The following is a 20,871-nucleotide window of genomic DNA, read 5'->3' as shown; positions in this document are numbered from 1 at the left end:
CCCTAGTGTCAGTGGGGAAATGTGGTAGAAAATGACTTATTTGCCAACACAAGCTGAGGAGTGTCTGAGGATCTGGTTGATAGGTTCTACCAGGTTTGCCATGACTCACTGCATAACCTTAGCAAATCTTTCACGTTTCTGTCCCTTATTTGCACCCTGTGTGAAAATGGGGTAAACAGGGCCAGATTAAGACATCCTGAGGCCGTAAGACATGAAAGTTGAAGAGGCCACACAGCATTACCAAAAAAAAGTGTATTATTCTAACAAAAAGGACAATGAAAATAGAAATCATAAAGTTTTATATTTTCATATATACCGCTACATAGGTGAGGATGCAACTAAAAACTAAAGGTAAAACATCTCTAGACCAGAAGACTTTGGTCTGGAAACATCCATCATCTGGAATGATTTTAGGGAGCCAGATGTCCACATTTCATGGGTGTGGTCGAGTTTCCTGTGGTCCCATAAAATTTGTTTACAATCATCAGTTCTGGCCTCCAGTGTTATATGCTGTTATTTAGCTCTAAATTATCCCTAAATGTCCTCTAAAAGCCCAGGAAGCAGTGGAAGTGTTGGCAATGCTGCTAGACAATATTGACCTCTCATGGTCCAGAAAATTCTGACTCAGAACCGGTCAGATCCTGAGGATGCCAGACTAGAGCGGTTCAACCTATAATCATTTTTTTGTAATTTTTCTCTACCTCCTTCCAGTCTCTCACTTTCTCTCCCACCTTCTGACTGGGGAGGCATTTAAAGGCCTCTGGCAGGCCTGAAGTGGAGTCAGCTGGCTCCAGACTGTCTGGGCCTGCTCCCTGCCAGCTGTTCCTAATTGCCATATAGTCCTCCACCTCTAATTAGCAGGCCTTTTAACTTTTTGGGGCAGCCATAGTAGCCCCACTCTGTAACAGTCCTCTGGCCTGACCTTGTCACATTCACGTTTTCCTCCTCAGTGTCTGAATGTGGAAAACAGTTTAGCACCTGTGATTCCTTCATCACAGACGTTAGAAGACACTGTCTGCCAAATACTTTGACCTTCACCAACCAACAGCCCAAGCCCACAGATCATTGGTCATGCATGTATAGAAGCTGGCCTTCATAGGCCTGTGACCTGTGCTAGCTTCCTCAGGACTAGCCGTGTAGCTGGCTCAAGTGTCTCTCTGCCATTGGCTCCCATGGCTTCCTCTTGCAAGGGAACTAGAGACTGACACAGAATAATTAATGCTACAGGTTTGGCTTATTTCACATTCGGTGGTGTTACTATGGCAGCAAACAATATCAAATGACTCCTGTCTAGCTCGGTCTCAGCATGCTCCTAGAATGCATGCATTTTACAGGGGGTGTTAGCAGAAAATGATGAGAGGAATAACCCACCACATACCAGACCCGCCCCTCTCTGAAACGTACACATCCTGCATCCTAGTTCTGTGAGGAGAGCGCATGGTTATTCTGCTCCGCACTGCGCAGCGGAAGGGCGGGTCAGCAAAACCCCAATTCACTGATAATCACAAGCTCCTGATGCTATTAGTGTCATTTCGCCCCAATATGACTGGCACATTTCCAACTCGATGAATTGTTATAGAAGAAGCACTCGAAGCATTTACAGATAATAGTAGTCAACAGATATTGGGCACAGGCAGCCGGACCTCGACCATTACAGGGTGGTTGGCAGATCAGTATAAAGTAGCTCAAATATTCTAAATGCAGATTTCACTCCAGGTTTGCCTGTGACCCAGTCCTGAGTTCTTTATGCACGATAGCTCCGCCCCGCCCCACCCTTTTAGTTCTTGATTCGGCACAGTTTGGGTGCCGAAAGCATGTGAGTAGTTCCACTGATGCCAATTGGACTTGCTGGGCATGTTTAAGTAAACTTGGAAGACTAGGCCTAGCAATCTACAGACTGCTTCTCTGAGACACTTGGAGGAACATGACACCCCTCCCATCACTAACACAGCAGCAATCCCCACAGGACGTTAGTGCTGCGGGATGTCTCAGAAACAGGGCAATGGGCCCTTCGCCGTGCGGTTCTCTGCCAGAATCAGTTTGAGCCTCAATCTTACCACGTGCAGAGTACAATGCAAGACCTTTCATTGTGCAAGCCTTCCTTCAGTAACAAGGGGGGCAAAGCAACAGATACGTTTGTCATGAAGGACAAAGTCCATCAAGCCTGGATTCTTCTGTGGTCCCCATCACGGGTCCTCTGGGGTCAGACCAGGGATACCTCTCTGAACACGGTAGGACAACTAGTGATGAGATAGTAATAAAGGGCTTTTTTTAAACCAATGTATGGGCTTTTTTTAGATCAATTTATGAATGGGCTTTACATACCACATCCATGAGTCCTTTAGAAGTCCCTTGAATACACAGATATACCAGGCCACTGTGCAGATGTAAGGGAATAAGGTATAGTAAAATAACTCTATTATGCATCTGCTTTCCATGCTTTCTGTTGTGTTTTCTACCTTCTTCATGACTTGTATACAACAACTGTTCCATTTTACATACCATAATGTTGAGAAACAGCAAGCTACAGTGATTTTATTCTAAACCGCAAATCAACAAGAATTTGTCCCCAAAATTTCCTGTTAATAAGGGTATGTCTACACTGCAGAGTTTTTTCAGAAAAATGGCCATTTTTCGGAAAAACTTCAATTATGTCCACACTGCAGTCGCGTTCTTTTAGGGGGAAAAAAAAATTGAAAGAACAGAGGGGTTTTTCTGACACTGGTAAACCTCTTTCTAGGAGGAAGAAGCCTCTTTCTGAAAAGCCTCTTTTGTGTGGATGGGGAAGAGGAAGTTCTTTTGAAAGAAGAGGAAAGAGGAAAAAGCACAGGTGCCCTGGTGGTCACTCTGTCCATAGTAATCACAGCTTAAATGTGAGAGAGCGTCCATTCAGTGTGGACACACTCTTTCAAAAAAGCAGATCGCTTTTTCGATGCACTTTCAGTGTGTGGACGTGCTCTTTCGGAAGAAGTTTTTTCGGAAGATCTCTTCCAGAAAAGCTTCTTCTGAAAGAAGCCTGCAGTCTAGACATAGCCTAAGAGATGTTATTAAGTCACCATAGAACAAACACTAACCAATCAATGGCCTTATCTTCCCAATATCTCCTTTTGTACTAAGTCAGTAAGGTTTTTGGGAGGTCAGGAATATCTCTTATGTATGTGCAGCACCTAGCACAATGGGACTGAGAACTCTCAGACATTATTGCAATCCAAATAATTAATTAATCTCTCTGCAAAACCCCAAGCTTAAGCAAGCTGTTTAATAACCGTCATTTCCATTTATGGCTTGTGAAGTAAAGCTTATCTTGCACATATTTTGATTCTTGAATTCCTCTGCCCCTTACTGTAAAGCACTTCTACAATCCTGACACTTCATTCTGACTACTAGGTTTCAATATTTGCCTGAAATTGCACTTGCAGGCCTTTAAAAAAAAAAATCAGAATCTTGCTGTTTACCCACTGAGACGTATCCCTTAAAAACCCAAACTGACAATTAAAAGACTGCTTATCCAAATGATTTAACTGTCTAGCAAACCTTTGTAAACACTTTTAGAAAGTATAAGGCCTTCCAAAGTGGGATCTTTATTTATTTGGAGTGGGGTCTTCCCTTTACATGCATGCCTGTTTATATTGTCAAATAGAGCTCTAGGTAGGGTTGTTAGATACTTTAAAAAAAAAAAAAAAAGCATTTTTACATGTCCAGTATTTTCTGTGTTTTTTTTTTAAACCAGACAGAGGCAGTGAAAACCAGACTGTCTGGGCTAAAACCGGGCTCCTGGCAACCTCAGCTCTAGCTGTGCCTCTGCAGCCTGTGCAAGGATTTCATCGGATTGCATAGCTCACCCGTTGCCACAAACTCTCTGGTGCTCTGTCTCTCATGGAACCCTTATGAAGTACTAATATAGAAAGGCATATTCCATCAGGGGGAGGGAGAGAGAGAAGAGAAGGACAGGCCTGGTCCACTGAGGTCAAGTTAAGACTCCCATCAATATCATTGGGCTTTGGAGAAACCTGCCAATGAACAAAACAAAGATGGCTGCCACATCCACTCTCATCCCACCTTACAGTCCTGGCTTGTAAAGTGAGTTGGAGGGACATACTGCTCCCCATATTGTAACTCTGTTCTGAATTCTGCAGTCAACAAACCCCCCCCCCCCCGTCAACAAAAAATGGCCATAGTAAATCAGACCAATGTTCAATGTCTCTGTACCCTGTCTCTAACAATAGCCAGTGCCAGATGCCTCTGGAAGTTGGAGTAAAATGGGTTGCATCCCTTACCATCTTGGCTAAGAGCTCCCTTCCATTAAACCTCTGTATCTTCATTCCCACACATTTACACAGCTTTTTCTAGTTGAACTCCCATCTATGGAAAAGGTTCTCTTTCTGCACTGCAGTTTGCCAAATAATCACTAGCCAAGTTTTCATTTGCTGTGCTCTGAGCCAACATACTTCTGTACATGAGTTAAGTTGTGCTCAGAGTCATTGGCTGTGTCTAGACTGGCAAGTTTTTCCGCAAAATCATCTGCTTTTGCGGAAAAACTTGCCAGCTGTCTACACTGGCCGCTTGAATTTCCGGAAAAGCACTGACGATCTCATGTAAAATCATCAGTGCTTTTCTGGAAAAACTATGCTGCTCCCATTTGGGCAAAAGTCTTTTTCCGAAAAAAGACTTTTGCGCGAAAGGGCCAGTGTAGACAGCATAGTACTGTTTTCCGCAAAAAAGCCCCGATCGTGAAAAAGGCGATCGGGGCTTTTTTGCGGAAAACCGCATCTAGATTGGCCATAGATGCTTTTCCGCAAAAAGTGCTTTTGCGGAAAAGCATCCTGCCAATCTAGACGCTCTTTTCCGAAAATGCTTTTAACGGAAAACTTTTCCGTTAAAAGCATTTCCGGAAAATCATGCCAGTGTAGACGTAGCCATTGTGTTTTTGTCTCGTCACTAGTAGTATAGTATCAGTTGCAATTCTAGTATAAATTATACCATCGACAAGATGGCCAACATTAGTTTTGGACAGAGGGCAGGCAGGTGTGCTATAAATTCACCCGCTATTTAATTTGCTCCTTTATGAGATCGATGAACACATGGTGCTGGAATGCAAGTCTTCTTTGGAGGGCAATAATCCTCAAACATTGTATCTAAACATTGATTGGGTGGTAAACTTCTTGGACAATGCAGGGAATGTAGAACCCTGCATCTTTTCTAGTACTGCCAGCCCAAAGCATTAAAAAAGATCATGAATCCGGCATGTCAAAAATCATTTGATTAAAAAAAAAAAAACCTCCCCTCATCTTAAACCAAAATATTGATTGTTTTTATTTATTTGCTTCTGGTTTTGAGGTTTTAGGGTGCACTTAGGTCATGTTTTTAAACTTTTCTCTGAAATCATGAGCTTTCACTTCAAAACAAGTGAGCCTGTCACAAAAACACATGCCTCCAGGAGACCCTAGTCTTTTAAAAAAAAAAAACACCACACAGCAGGAGACTAGCAATAAAGTCATGAAAATTGACAACACAAAGTCTCCAATATTTCCGATATGTTCTTATATATTTTGAACAGTTGTAGCTAGTGTATGCATTCATTCCCTTGTAAAGATTTATATAATATGTGGCTTTTCGCACTCTATCCACCACTATTTTGGCTCTTCGTTGGCCACCTCTGATGCAGCTCTTTGCCTAAAGAAATGCAGCTCTTGCTAGTTCTGAGCCGCACACCTGGACTGCTCACGGCCAGCTACTCTGCGTACGGGCCCCAGCGCCTGGAGGGAGACGCGTGTGGCGGTGGCGGCGGCTCCGGGACCCAAGCATTGGGTTAGAGTGGCAGGGCTAGGAATGCCTGGCTCTGGGGAAGGAGTGGGGCATTGGTTTAGAGCGAGGGGCTGGGAGTGCCTGCAGGGCTGGTCCTAACCAACTGGCAGCCCCAGGCAACCACCAAGCTCGCCCATAGGGTTGCCAGATGGTTTCAAAAAAATACCGGACAAAAATTTGCCAAACCAAAAAAACAAAAAAAAAAAAACCAACAACAACAAAAAAACCACACACACGCTGGGAGAAATTTTTTGAGGAAAAAAATGGGGGGGGGGGGGAGGAGGTTGGGGAGTAGCCAGGGAAACCTAGGGGGAGGATTCAGAAGGTCAGGCCAAAAGACCGGCTCTGTCGGCAGCCCCTTGAAAATGGCGGCCCTGAGCGACCATCCGGCTCACCTGCCCCTAAGACCGGCTCTGGGGGAAGAGTGGGGCATTGGGTTAGAGCAGGGAAGTTGAGAGTGCCTGGCTCTGGGGAAAAGGAAGGGTAGAGTGGGGGGGCTGGGAATGCCTGGCTCAGGGGGAGTGGGGAGGGGGATTGGGTTAGAACAGGGGGAGGGGCACTGAAGCACCTTAAACTCAAAGTCTTCATGGATGCAGAATAAGGCAGCCAACACAGATGTCATATTTAAATTCCAGGGCAAAAAAAAAAAAAAAAAGAATCAGCATGTACCTGGTTTACACTCTGTTTCTTTAAAGAAAATTCAAAGGCTATTGTTTGCCAGGATGAAGCAAATATTCTGAGATAGGAGTCTCTCCCTTCTTGTTTTTGAACCATATTTGCAGTCTGGGACAAACCTGAATTTTTAGAACTATAAAAAAGCCATAATCTTCATAAGTAAAAATAAATAAATAAGGAAACCATACCAGAGATCAACAAGCTGGAGTGAAACAGGCACTTCAGTTGTGCTAATTTACTTCTCAGTTCAGTTTCATTTTAAAAAAACCTCACAGGACACAAGAGGGAAGTAGTGATAAATTTAAAATACATGACAGGGATGCTTTTTTTTTTTTTTTTTTTTTTTTAAGTGAGAGAATATGACTGTATTTTTAAAGATTTGGTTTTTTTTTAATTTGATGTTTATTCCTTGTCAAGTTCTCTGAAGATCTATGGACTGGCCGTGAATTTTTTAAGCGACTAGAGACTTTTTTATTGGTTTTTGTACAAAATGTCCTATAATGTTATTTTTATCACTACATTTTGTGAACTATATCTATAGATAAATAAAAATAAATATATAATATGTGGCTTTTCGCACTCTATCCACCATTTTGGCTCTTCGTTGGCCACCTCTGATTTATGCCATAGTAGTCAGACGTGCTGAGTGTTCACAGCTTCTGAAGAAGTTAATGGGAAAACTGGAACCAAGCACTTTGTGGGGGCAGAGGGGGGAAAAAATCCCTTATTGCATAACTAGGTGAAATGTTTCATCCTCTACCAAATATCAGTACTGTACAGTAGATGAATCCTGAGGTTCTTACCAGTCCTGGTCATCAACAGGAACTTTGCCCAAAGAATGCAGGATTAGACCCTAAAACACCAAGTTGTATTTCCAGATCAGCTTAGTTAACTGATGCACACCCGTGTGGATACATATTTCTATTCAAACCCGGCTCATGCTGATTTAGCTAACTTGATTCTTTTCTGATTTAAGGTCAATTGACATAAGCTCGGGTTAGATTAATTTAACTGTGGCCGCACAAGACAGTGTACTAGTTTACCTACAGCCAATTCTAAAACCAGATTGTAGATATAAACCATTGCAAACTGTGTGTGAAGATAAATCCTTGCTAAGAGGCAGAGCTGATGGTGAAATCCGCCTTCAACCACTTCAGGCCCCTTTTCTGGTCTTATTACTCGAATACGGAGCAGAGATTTATTACATGATGCTGATCGAATGCATCTACACTTAAAGACCCAATCATGTAAGAAGATATTAAAAATGATATTTTTAGAGGAATAAAAGCTTTACATTCATTTCTGTAGCTATCAGGGAAGCTTTCAATACATGCAGCACTTTGTTGGCTATTTTAAAAAAAAAATCCAAGTCTACTCACAGAAAGAAATTGGATAGAGAAAATCTTCATAAAATTGGGAGCTAGATTAAAGATTTGCAGGTTACTTAGGTAGCTTCCCCAACTGAAAATATATTGTTAGAAATAGCTAAGGCACAAATATTGAATAGTACACTCACCAAACAGAGACGGAATGTTATTTTCCATGTGCGCCAACAGGATGAAGAAGCAAGCAAGCTATTGTCTACACTGGAAGAAAGAAGGATCAAGTGGAATCCCATTATTATAACCTTTTTCCTGGTTAATAGAACCTGATGCTACAAATAGCCCCACTGGAAAAAAAAATGAACTGCTTGTGCGGTAAGGTACTACTCATCATGAATACAGATATCGCAATCTAGGCCACAATGTACAGTAAATTATCCTGCAAACCAGAGTAGAATTTGAGCACCTCATTCTGCCAGATAATGTATTGCTCCTAATCACAGCCCACCAGGAGGTAGAGAATTGAACTGTTACCCCAATTTCACAGATGGGGCAAAAATATTAACTGGTCATAGACTAAGGCAGAGGCAGGACAGAAAATTGACCCTGGGTCTTCCAAAGCCAAAGCTAGTACCCATTGCCCCATCAGTTTCTTTCCTTAGCACCCTCCACATATTAGCAAAGACATTTTTAATTGTAATTATTTACGATGTTCAAATAGCATCTACAGCCTCCAGCCAAGATCATTGTGCAAGGTGCTATACAACATGGTGAGACACACACCAAGAACTAACAGATGTAACAAAGGGTGGGAGACAGGAAGACGTACTAGCCCTATTTTATAGATGGGGAACTGAGGCATGGAGAGGCAAAGTGACTTGCCCAAGGACACATGGAGTGTCAGTGGCAGAGTCACTTTTCAGCACAAGCACTGAAAAGGTACGTGTCACTTTTGCCTGAATCATTTTTTTGGGGCAGATGCATCTTATACAGCTTAAAGAATGAGTTCAGGTCTTTTCTTTCACTTCTAATTCACTGTTAGTGTTCAAAGGCAGTTCTTAGTACACAAACATTTGGAGGTCAGAAAGCTCAAAGAGCAGGGTGTAGTCCAGACAAAAGACAACATGCAAAAAGCTTAGAAGTCATTCCATGTGCAGATTTCCTCCCATACCACCACGTCCCCCACTTGTAGAGCAGAGGAGACCAGGTTGTTCTGTGCCTCTATAGAAGACAGATGGTAGTTTTTGGTTGCATGCATCGGGAGAGCCCCACTGAATATACCCATCTCAAACAGCCATCTCTGCATATGCACAAGACATGAGTTAGAACACTCAGAAGATATGCTATTGTGGGAGTCATTATTACATCAGTCTTTTCCCCACTGTATTTAGTTATTCAGTCATTGTTGGCTGATGCAATTGTTAAGGTCATTGCTTCACATTTTCCAGGCTTTGTTTTGACTTGGGCTTTTTGGAGGGTTTTGCAGGGAGAAGGGGACATCTTGGCTGTATAGAAACATTTCCATCCAATAGGAGGCTGCAGATCACGGTGTCAGAGCTAGGAAGGACTTGGAAAGGGAGCACGAGTTTCAGGAAGGAAGATTCTGCTTATTAGTTGGATATTAACTGCCCAATCCAGCCTGTATGCATGCGAAGAGGTTGGAGGAAGAGGGCACCAACCTCACAATGGGTCGAGTCCTCCTGCGAATTCAGGACAGTTGCCTCACGCCTGCCTGAGGGGAAGGCTGATAGGACTGAAAAGGAACAGTCTATGTGCTTTCCTCTAAAAAGGGCAGGGAAGATATTTCAGTGAAAACAGATCAGCATACAGGCTTGGGGACGAGCCAGGGCTAGTGTGTGTGTGTGTGTGTGTGTGTGTGTGTGAAAACTTTAGGTGACACCACGAGGAGAAGTGAAATGACTTTCTAGCTCGGGCTCAGGAGATGTTCATACAGGCTGACGAGTTAACGATACTCCGAAAAAAGAAGCAGAGGCCTTCCTGGAGCATGGTGTCTATGACACTAGGTATTCCTCTACCATGCTGTCACTGCCCAAGGGCTATGTCTACACTCTGGCTTCTTGCACCAGAAATATGCAAATGAGGCTAAGCGTGGAATATCGCCAAGCCTCATTTGCATAGCTAATGAGTCGCCATTTTTGCAGAAGAGGCTCTTGTGCCAGAAGGAGCTGTCTACACTGCCCCTTCTTGCGCAAGAAAAACCCTCTTGCACAATGCTGTTATGCCAATTATTTTCAGGAAGAATGGCATTGCGCAAGAGGGTTTTTCTTGCGCAAGAAGGGGCAGTGTAGACAGCTCCTTCTGGCGCAAGAGCCTCTTCTGCAAAAATGGTGGCTCATTATCTATGCAAATGAGGCTCAGCAATATTCCACACTTAGCCTCATTTGCATATTTCTGGTGCAAGAAGCCATGAGTGTAGACATAGCCAAGGTGTGGTAGTGTAACGCCGACAAGGGGAATTGAACCCATGACCTCTAGAACTTAGTACATGAGCTTCTACCCACAGGAGCTGGAAGCCAGCTGTCTGATAGCTAAGGCTGTAGAGCAGACTCATTCTTCTCTCTGTAAATGGTCTCAGTGCCACGAAGTGAGACAGTGCACCACACCCAGAAAGTGTGTGGGTTCCACTAGAGCAGGAGAAGAGAGTATGCCATATTCTCTTCAAATCCAAATGCATTCACACAATTCAGCACAGGACTCTGCCTTGGATTGGAGTTTGAGAGTGTAAAAATCACTAGGAGCCAGATTCTGCCACTGCAGTCAATTGATTTACTGGTGAGAAGAATTTGGGCAAAAATAACGAAATGCAACACACGAGACTAAAACAGTGTAATTATGTCTCTTTGTGAAAGTGCTGTTTGTTTTCAGGCCAAAACATCTTTCCAACACCACTCAGTGTGAATCTCCCATCCCCTTTTCTTAGCAGTTTGGCAATCGCTTTATTATTTGAGAAACAACTTTCATATGGTATTAGTTATGACTTGTTTTTCACTAAAGCCCTTTGGGAGGAATTCCATACTCTCCCATCCACACATGCGTAGTTCGAAAAATGGCACAAACTGTTTTCTTTGAAGCCAGGAAAGGCCAAATTTGTGAACTGCCAGTTGTCCTGCCAAAAGCATGCAGTGCCAGATCTGTATCTCCCAAGCTTTTCTGATGGCAGAGCCCAAAAGCAAGTGTTTCTAGCCCAACTCTAAAGCTATTCATCTGCTACCAGCTATACAATGCAGATCTGGAGACAAGCTGCTAAGTGTAAATTACTATTGACCTTATCTAGAACAACAGTGGCTTACAACTCAGGGTACTGTACACCGGCAGCTACAAAGGAGCTCTTTGGTTATATAATTACAGTATCTTCCTACTAAACTAAAGGTCTAAATGCAAACTTGAGCACTTAGTGAATCCATGCAGAGAGAGCAAAGAGTCCAGAAGAGCTAGGACTCAAATTATTGAATGTCTCCCATCTATTTTTCCCCTTTGGTAGTATGATTTTAATATATTCATAATGCAAGTCAAATTTTGAGAACAGGTTATAAATATAGCACCTGATCTTGAAATCCTTATTCACACAAAGCTGATGTGCTATTGGAACTGGAGGCTGTCCAGTTGCCTAGAAGCTAGTGGGAGTTGTGGGTGAGTAATGCCAACAGGTTAAAAACCATTCGCTGCAATTTAGCTACTTCAGAATCTCACATGTGGTATCGTCTCACTCTGGATCTGTAAGTTCACACACTCCAAGGCTATGTCTACACTGGCGTGATCTTGCACCAGAGCTATGCAAATGAGGCTAAGCGTGGCATATTGCTGAGCCTCATTTGCATAGCTAATGAGCCACCATTTTGCAGACGAGGCTCTTGCGCAAGAAGGAGCTATCTACACTGCCCCTTCTTGCACAAGAAAAACCCTCTTGTGCAATGCTGTTACACTGATTATTTTCAGGAATAACAGCATTGTGCAGGAGGGTTTTTCTTGCGCAAGAAGGGGCAGTGTAGATAGCTCCTTCTTGCGCAAGAGCCTCTTCTGCAAATGGCTCATTTGCATAGCTCTGGTGCAAGATCGCACCAGTGTAGACCTAGCCCAAGTGCCCAGGCTCTGCAACTAATACTGACTCTCCCAGGCTATCAATTAACACAATCTATCCCAAACTCAAACCATATGGATTTGTAGTCTAATCCTTCAGAGGCACAAGCCAAAAGCTACACAGGTTGGCTTTGCACAGGTTCCTAAATCACATTATTCTTCATGTGGGTAGCATGAGAAATATACAAATCTAGATAGATGAATAAACACACTGGTACTCACTTCCCTGCAGCAGTTTCTTCGCCACTCTGGAGCATCATTTAGGATTAGCAAAAAGTCCTCTGGGGGTCCAGGTTCCCTTTCATGCTGATAGCTTCTCTTCAGAATCATGCAGCCTCTAATCCTCATGGTCTGTGTCCTTCTATGCTCCTGCCCCAACTTCCTTTGCTTCCGGTCTCTTCTCAGAATAGCTGGTGGAAAGACCATCAGAGTGAATGGGGTGGGGAAGAGATACTATTTTCTAGATGTTCCAGCTAGTTAGCAACATTTTTTCTTATCCGTTAATTCTTTAGGCCTAACCCTAATTGCTTGGCCTCCATCTGGTGGAATTTCAGTCTACCCGAGGTAAAAGGACAACAGAGGAAGCAGCAAGTCCCACACTTACAATAGAGCCAGCAATGTGACGCAGATACATACAAAGATCAGACTCCCAAACAGAACGGATTAACAGTACATGGATTCCCCATGTCACTGGGAGGGGTAATTAATCCATTCAAGGAAAAGATCCCCAGAGAGAAAAAAAGAAGACAGTAGAAGGGTCTGATCAAAACAGACTGCAGGTTGGTGGGACAGTGAGGGGTGTATGAGGACTTCTAGCCTAGCAGCCTCATTCTGTTCTCATCAGGACTCACATACTCACCTTGCTTTCCTCAGGAATTGAAGATAGAGAAATTAACTAAAGAAGGGAAGGGGTAGTCTTTAGCAGGGTACACCTGGCTCTCCACCACAGCACTGAGCAGGGAACAGACAACCACAGGGGAGTCCTTGCTTGGCACAGCAGCACAAAGAGGTTCTCTTTTCCCAGGCTAGTCTTGCCTCTCAGCTTCTCCTGACTATATGCTACTCCCTTCAAAGACACTCCAACCCTTTCCAGCTGCCTCAGCTGCAGATGAGCTCCAGCTGCAGATCCTTCTGACCAGGCCTGGAAGCTAATGCAGTCTTTACAAAATGCGGAGTTTAACCCTTCCCCTGTCCCATTGGCCAATATACACATTCCACTCCCATCAGCCTATTAGCCCCATACAATGTTCTTCTCTTTTCCTCCTTAGACTTCAAGATCAGGAGCAGGTTTATAATTTCCATGTGCTGCTACTAGGAGTGTCAATAGTGGCTAGCTGCCTGGATCAGACATAATGATATAATGACTAAAGGGACTGCTGCACCTGGGTTTTGTTGTAGGTTCAGTATTGACCACATCTAGCCAGGCCCAGGCCTGCAACCACTGCCCTCTGCCATATGGGCACAAAAATCTGCCAAAATCAATGGGTAGGGTATGAACGTGCAGTAATGAGCCATGATGCTCCTCTTACTCCCCATGTTCTTCAGACATATTATGGCCCTGGGAACGCACGTAGTCTGTGTACTGTACTGTTTGCTTTTTTGCTAATGATGAGAATTTTTCTTCCCACTCCTAGCCCTGGCGGAGGAACGCTCAAGGGTGCCTTTGGAAACAGAGCGCATTCTCAACTGGAACGGAAAGCTTTTCACCACATGGCAGGCTTCCACTTCACAGGCTAACAGCAAAACTACACACACCTCAGCAAACTGACTCGCAATCCCTTCCACGTAAGGACATGCGTATCTTAGCTCACCGGACTAGCTTTCCAAACATCAACAGAGACGTGTCCCAGACAAACATGGGCACAAGCAATAGTCACTAACTCCTGTAGCATGGCTTTGGGGCAGGCCCCACCCACACGTACCCATACGCATAGCAGTGAAGAATCAGGCTGGTTATCTTCGAGGGAAGCAGAAGCAGCCCGGTAGGGCCGGATTCTCCTCTCACACTGGTGTCTATCAGCAATAACCTGGTACAGGACCATGTGAAATGAAGTAGAGGTCTTGCCTACTCTCTGGGGTGTTGAACCAGCACTAACTGAACTGGTGCAATTGCAGGAGCACAAACACGGGGGCTATGTCTAGACTGCCTCCTCTTGCGCAAGAGAATATGAAAAGGAGGCGAAGCAGTGAATATCGCCACACCTCATTTGCATACTTAATGAGCCGCCATTTTGTGCAAGGGGCTTTCTGGAAAAAAGCGACAGAACGGCTCTTGTGCAAGAGGGGGGTTTTGTGCAAAAAGGAGCTGTGTAGATGGCTCCTTTTTGCACAAAAGCCCCTAGTGCAAAAATGGCGGCTCATTAAGTATGCAAATGAGGCACGGCGACAGTCACCGCTTTGCCTCATTTGCATATTCTCTTGCACAAGAGGGGGCAGTCTAGACATAGCCAGAGGGACAAATCCTCGGCTGGTATAAGTCGGCATCATCTCTTGACTTCAGTGGCACTGCAGTTGGACGCCAGCTAAGTCCCAGGCGATGCAGTGTGCCCAGGCTGCCTTACTTAAATGACATTGGCTATTTTTCCCCTTCTCCTCCATAAAGTGCGGCGTAGTTGCACTGGCCATGGGATGATCCTATCAGAGGCACACGTCCATATAGCAGAAGAAAAACGACCCTAGGAGGGAGTGTACATTTGCATGCGTAAAGCCAATGAGCCCAGGTCATTGGTACATGGGATTGAACCAGGACTGTAGGGATTAGAGCTATGAGCCTCTACCACATGAGCTAAAAGCCAGATGGCTCTGAGCTGAGGCCGTAGAGCAGATTTCACTCTCCTTTTCTCAGTGCTTCTGGGTTACACAAAGATTTGTATTTTCTAATTTTCCTCTGATTCCATCGTCTCATCGGAAGGGACCTTCCCTGACCTGAACACGTGTGGTGCTCCATGAGGACTGGCCATTTGCTCTTCCGCGGTGGTCCTCCCACTTCCAGAAGGCATGGCAGAGAACCAGCAGGGGCACCTTTAAGTCTCTAGCACACCAACTCAGGGCACGAAGGCCGGGGATTTATTATAAGAAGCCTCCCTGTCTTTGTGTGAAATCAGGAGACTCATGGCCATCTGAAGTGAGGTTTGCTCAGAGCTTTTCAAGGTGTTTTTGGAGCAAGCAAAACTCAGCAAGGCGAGTTGAGTCCCAAGGGCCTGAAAGCAACGCAAATGTTTGCACGAACCCGTAAGAGATTAGAATAACAGAGTCATAGAGGCAGAGGGTTAAAAGGGCGCACAAGGATCACCCAGTCTAGTCCCTCCCCTCCCCTGAGATGCAGGATTTGATTCGTCTAAACTGATGAAATGTGCACAACTCACGTCCAGAGTGGAATGTCAGAAACATTTCCAAAGGGTGAAGAGAACAAAAAAATCAATCATTGCTGATTTCCCACTCTTCTGGGTAGAAATCTGCACAATAATTTCAATTTCAATTTCAAGTGACTGGTGCCAGTAAGATTGCACCTCTTTGCATCAGACGTGACTGTGATCCTGAGTCTGGAAAGGAGGCGAAACCAAAAAAGATGATTAACACATTTTCCTGGCATGGGTTCAGTTCATTCCACAGAGCCTTAGAGCACCTCCAAAAGGTCACGTGTAAACTCCCGGGGCCAGCTCAGGTCACCTGCTACAGGCCTGCCAAGCTCCAACTGCAAAGCTGTAAATTTGCTGTGTAGATGTTGGGGTTAGGGCTGGAACCTAATCTCGGACATCTTGCCAGGGGGAGTTAGACTGTCACTATGCGGATTTCCTAAATACTCTGCAGGGAAACAACACTACATATATTAAAACAACTTTAAGACTATAAAAGGCATGTGGGTGGAAGGACCATATTACCTATTACTTAGTGACATCTTTAATACACTGATGCCCATCTGTGACATAGACATATAAATATTGCGCTTGTTAAAGGAGGATCCACCTTGCTATATATACATTTTGGCTTTGTCTACACTGCAGGGTATTTGCGCAAGAAACTTTTTGCAGAAGAGATCTTCTGCAAAAACTTCTTGTGCAAAAGTGCGTTCAGACCTCAAAGCGCATTGCAAAAGAGGTGTGCTTTTGCACAAGAGAGCATCCATGCTACATGGATGCTCTTGCGCAAGAAAGCTCTGATGGCCATTCATAGAGTGGCCATCCGAGCGCCTGTGCTATGCAAGAGCTGTAGTGCAAAAAGGAGTTATTCCTCGTGAGGAGAGGAATAATACTACTGGCAAAAGCCCTCTGTCCTGTTGATTTACTGTAATTTTTTTTGCAAAAGCGCACTTGAGATGTGGGCGCTCTGCCGGTTTTTTGCAAAAAAACTCAAAACAAACAAACAAAAAAAACCCCAACATTTTTGCACAAAAAGCTTGTAGTATAGACATAGCCTTTATATATAGCAATGCACTGTCAACCTCTGGAACTCCTTGCTGGAGGATATGGGGAAGGCCAGCATTTAACAAGGTTCAAAAAAAAAAAAAAAAGCTAGATAAATTAATGGTGGATAGGTCCATCAATGGCTGTTAGCCAGGATGGGTAGGAATGATGTCCCTAGCCTCTGTCAGAGGCTGAGAATGGGTGACAGGGGCAGGATCACTTGATGATTACCTGTTCATTCTCGCAGGGAGCACTTAGCATTGACCACTGTCAGAAGACAGAACACTAGACTAGATGGACCTTTGGTCTCTCCCAGTATAGACGTTCCAATGTTCTTATTTGGTCTATCTGTCCTTCCCCCCAGTGCACTCCTCTCCCCACCCCCATACATACTACTTTATATAATGAAACTGACCGCCCGCTTGGTGGAAGTTTACTCAGATTAAGCTTTGCATTGCACTATGTACACTCTGCAGGGATAGAAATCTTTTAAAAAAATCCTCTTTCTTCCAGCTGCTCCTTTTCCACCTGGCGATGCTCCCAGGATATGATGCAAGTCCTAGGAAATCTCATCTTATTGGCATTACCAACGGAAAAGTTGCATTGCAAAAAAAATCATTGGCAATGGCTGCACAAACAAGACATTGTGCACATATAAACTGGACTAGATGTTACAGTCCGTAGAGACGAATATTAACCCATGCACAGGCTTTGAATCAGAAAGCTGCAAAGATCCTGTTCTTCATGTTGTAAAAGCACTGACATTCTGAAGGTAGCCTAGCCTTTTTCCCAAGATGGTACTGCCATTTTGATCATCAGTGGAAACTACTCTGCCCACACAGAGGCAATAATGACCATCCGGTATTTGCTGTTGTGCAAATCTCAAAGCTGATGTTCCTCCCAGTGCACACAGCTGGTAAGTCTGACATGTAGCAGTAGTTTTTACCCAGGATGAAAAACAGAACAGGGTGTGTGCAATAAACACAATCCCACGTTCTAACTCTGTGATGCTCTCTGTTTTGTCCCTGAAAAGCCTCGCTCTTTCTCTTCAAGCAATGCTCTATGTGAATAGCATTAATGCATACATTTACCCCATGAAAAACATCTAAAACAACAAACAGTCTGGTAGCATTTTAACGACTAACAAAACATGTAGATCATGGGTTCCCAAACTGGGGGGGGGGGGACGTGCCCCCCTGGGGGGCCATGAAGAAATTCCAGGGAGGGCGCGAGGCAATCCAGCCCCCCCGCTCCCAAGTTGTGCTGCTATTTTTGTTTTTTGGCCTTGGTTAGTTCTTTTTTTTTGCTCAACAAGTTTTGCTACCATGGAGGGGGGGGGAGGTGTTTCTCAAAATCAAAGGGGGCATGATGCCGAAAAGTTTGGGAACCACTGATGTAGATGGTATCATAGAATGAAAGAACGCTAGGACTGGAAGGGACGTCGAGAGGTCATCAAGTCCAGTCCCCTGCCCTCATGGCAGGACCAAATACTGTGTAGACCAGGGGTTCCCATACTTTGACATGGGGACCAGTAAATCCATTCATGAGCTTTTGGAGGACCAGTACCATTCATTTGCATATTTGCATATTCATTAAGCAAATGATGAATATTCAAATAAGTTGTTTCTGGGCCTCCCAAAGCTCCCAGTGCCAGCATTAGATACAGTCACCCACAATATTCTTGCCAGCAAGTTAAGGGAATATGGATTGGATAAATGGGCTGTAAGATGGATAGAAAGCTGGCTAGAACAGGGTTTCGCAAACTTGTTACTTTAGTTGGAAACCGGGTTTTTTTAGTGCTGTTTTTTGCAGCCCAAAATATAAACACGTAAAAAAAAGAATGAAAAATTTATGTTTTCACCTTGCTGCATCCTCCACCCAGCCTGGGCTAGGGCTTGGGGGACCCAGCGTTGCATGGGCACTCCAGGAGGGGGGAGCAGGAGCAGACTGGGGGCAGGGTAGCTGTCCAGGAGAGAGGGTGCAAGGAAGGGCAGGGTTGACAGGTGTCCATGTGCTGGAGGGGGGATGAGGGGGGAAGGTTAGTGTCTGTGAGGTAATGATATTAGCGGTGATAATTGGGGAAGCGATCTTTGTAATCCTCAATTATCACCCCTAATATCATTACCTCAACGACACTAACCTTCCCCCCTCACCCCACCTCTGTTCTAAAATCAGATTTGTCAATTTTATATGTGTTCATTTTTTTTTATTGTATCACTTTGGTATATATGGTTGTGCCAACTTTCTTCCACTATTTGATCTGAGGAAGTGGGTCTGGCCCACGAAAGCTCATCACCTAATAAACCATCTTGTTAGTCTTTAAAGTGCTGCATAGTCCTGCCTTTTGTTTCAGCTACACCAGACTAACACAGCTACATTTCTATCACTAATCTACATGTTTTGTTAATCTTTACAGTGCTACCAAACTATTTGTTGTTTTATAAGTTTTTCCTGTTACAGACTAACTTGGCTACCCCTTCTGAAACATTTACCCCAGGGGCATTAATAGTGGAATCCGGGAGTGTTTGTTTCTCTCTTGTTGAGCCCAGAACCTCAACCTTTTTCTTTTGTCATTGTTCCACACCATTGTGATTAATAAGAGAGAAAGACATTTTCCTCATGGTTCCTGGAAAGTGCCAAATACAAGAGAAGGGGGGAGATTAAGGAGCGATGGCCTGGAGGCCTGAGGAGTGTGTCGGTAAGTACCTGGCGCCACCGTCCAAACACCCCCAAAGCGGGGGGAGGTAGCAGAGGACTGGAACATGGTAGTGAAGCCTCCGCATTGCGGCCCAGATCCTCGAGGGTATGTCTACGCTACCACCCTAGTTCCAACTAGGGTGGTAATGTAGGCAACCGGAGTTGCAAATGAAGCCCGGGATTTGAATTTCCCAGGCTTCGCTTGCATAAAGCCGGGCGCCGCCATTTTTAAATGTCCGCTAGTGCGGACTCCGTGCCACGCGGCTACAAGCGGCACAGACTAGGTAGTTCGGACTAGGCTTCCTAGTCCGAACTACCGTTACTCCTCGTGAAATGGGAAGCCTAGTCCGAACTACCTAGTCCGTGCCGCGTGTAGCCGCGCGGCACGGAGTCCGCACTAGCGGACATTTAAAAATGGCGGCGCCCGGCTTTATGCAAGCGAAGCCTGGGAAATTCAAATCCCGGGCTTCATTTGCAACTCCGGTTGCCTACATTAACCACCCTAGTTCGAACTAGGGTGGTAGGGTGTAGACATACCCTGAGGGAGTTAGGCACTTAACTCCCATTTGTTTCAGAACGAGCTCACACTGCACTCCCCTGCACCAGCGACTGTTCTCCTATCCTATGGGGCTAGGCCCAACTGCCCACTCCCTGGCACCCAGGGTCACAACACTACACAGGTTTGCCTGGACTGCCCCTGAGTGGGAATGCAGGGGCCATCAGTCAGACCCTGACAGCACTACAACCCCACAAGGCCTTGTGGTTTGGGAGCTCTCTCATTTAAGGGGCCTAGGGTAAATGGCTCTTCCCACCACCTCTCCCTCCCCCACAGGCCCTGCAGGCCAGGGTACTGCCATTTTGTTGCCTAGACCCACGTGGCTGAGTCCAGGAAATACGAAACTGTCTCTTTTTAGCCCTCTGCATCCCCAGCGTGAGGGAAGGGAATAATTCCCATCTCCCTCGAGCACATGGACTGCACTTTTACTTGTCCTGGGACATGCAAAGCGGAGGAGCGCGCCATGCAGTCTCACCCATGATATGCACCTGATTCATGTTAACTAACGCAGTAATCAGTCAAATAAAACTCATTGCCCAAAATGCTATTGTCTCTTCATACTTGCTATATTTTTGTTACACCATGGAATATTAACTCTCCACAATGCAGTTACAAGTTCCAATAAAAATAAAAGTCTTTGCAGGGATAATGAGATATTCATGCATGACAGCACAAGGATATAAGCTAAACTCTTCGTCTATGTGTTAGCGGTGGTAAATGAAGCGAAACAGCTAAATTCATTACATACCATCTCCGCTGCATCTCACAAACAACAGACTCAACACATTTTCATCAGAGAAGTGATTTCCTCTTATTGCCAGTATAGTTAACCACGTGCTGGTTGAACTTCTGAGTGACAGAGTAAAAGAGCAGACATTTGGTATGGTAAAGTTGTTGGCTACGTCTACACTGGCATGATTTTCCGGAAATGCTTTTAATGGAAAAGTTTTCCGTTAAAAGCATTTTCGGAAAAGCGCATCTAGATTGGCAGGATGCTTTTCCACAAAAGCACTTTTTGTGGAAAAGCGTCCGTGGCCAATCTAGACATGCTTTTCTGTAAAAAAAAAAAAAAAAGCTCCGATCGCCATTTTCGCGATCGGGGCTTTTTTGCGCAAAACAAATCTCTGCTGTATACACTGGCCCTTTTGCGCAAAAGTTTTTCAGAAAAAGACTTTTGCCCGAGTGGGAGCAGCCTAGTATTTCCGCAAAAGCACTGACAATCTTACATGAGATCATCAGTTTTCCTTCATTGGGATCGGTAAACTTTGCACTGCCCTGCTGTAATCAATCGCCGTGTGATGAGCACTTGTTTTCT

The 20,871-nt window shown here is 44.6% G+C and overlaps 1 long non-coding RNA gene across 3 annotated transcripts in view; it reads right to left on the bottom strand.

Annotated features, from left to right (window-relative positions):
* Nucleotides 1-12,988, bottom strand: part of LOC142829526 (uncharacterized) — a 113,802-nt gene extending 100,814 nt beyond the window's left edge. For all 3 annotated transcript variants that reach the window (XR_012903975.2, XR_012903976.2, XR_012903978.2), the window contains exons 1-2: nt 12,760-12,988; nt 12,123-12,310 (exon numbers count right to left, since the gene is read on the bottom strand). This is a non-coding gene — a long non-coding RNA (uncharacterized LOC142829526). The remainder of the gene's footprint in view (nt 1-12,122; nt 12,311-12,759) is intronic.
* Between the last annotated feature and the right edge of the window lie 7,883 nt (nt 12,989-20,871).

The sequence above is a fragment of the Pelodiscus sinensis genome, chromosome 4, assembly GCF_052426305.1.
Source record: "Pelodiscus sinensis isolate ZL-2025 chromosome 4, ASM5242630v1, whole genome shotgun sequence".
Lineage (NCBI taxonomy): Eukaryota > Metazoa > Chordata > Testudines > Trionychidae > Pelodiscus > Pelodiscus sinensis.
The sequence above is the reverse complement of the archived record's forward strand: the minus strand, read 5'-3'. Positions and strand labels throughout refer to the sequence as shown.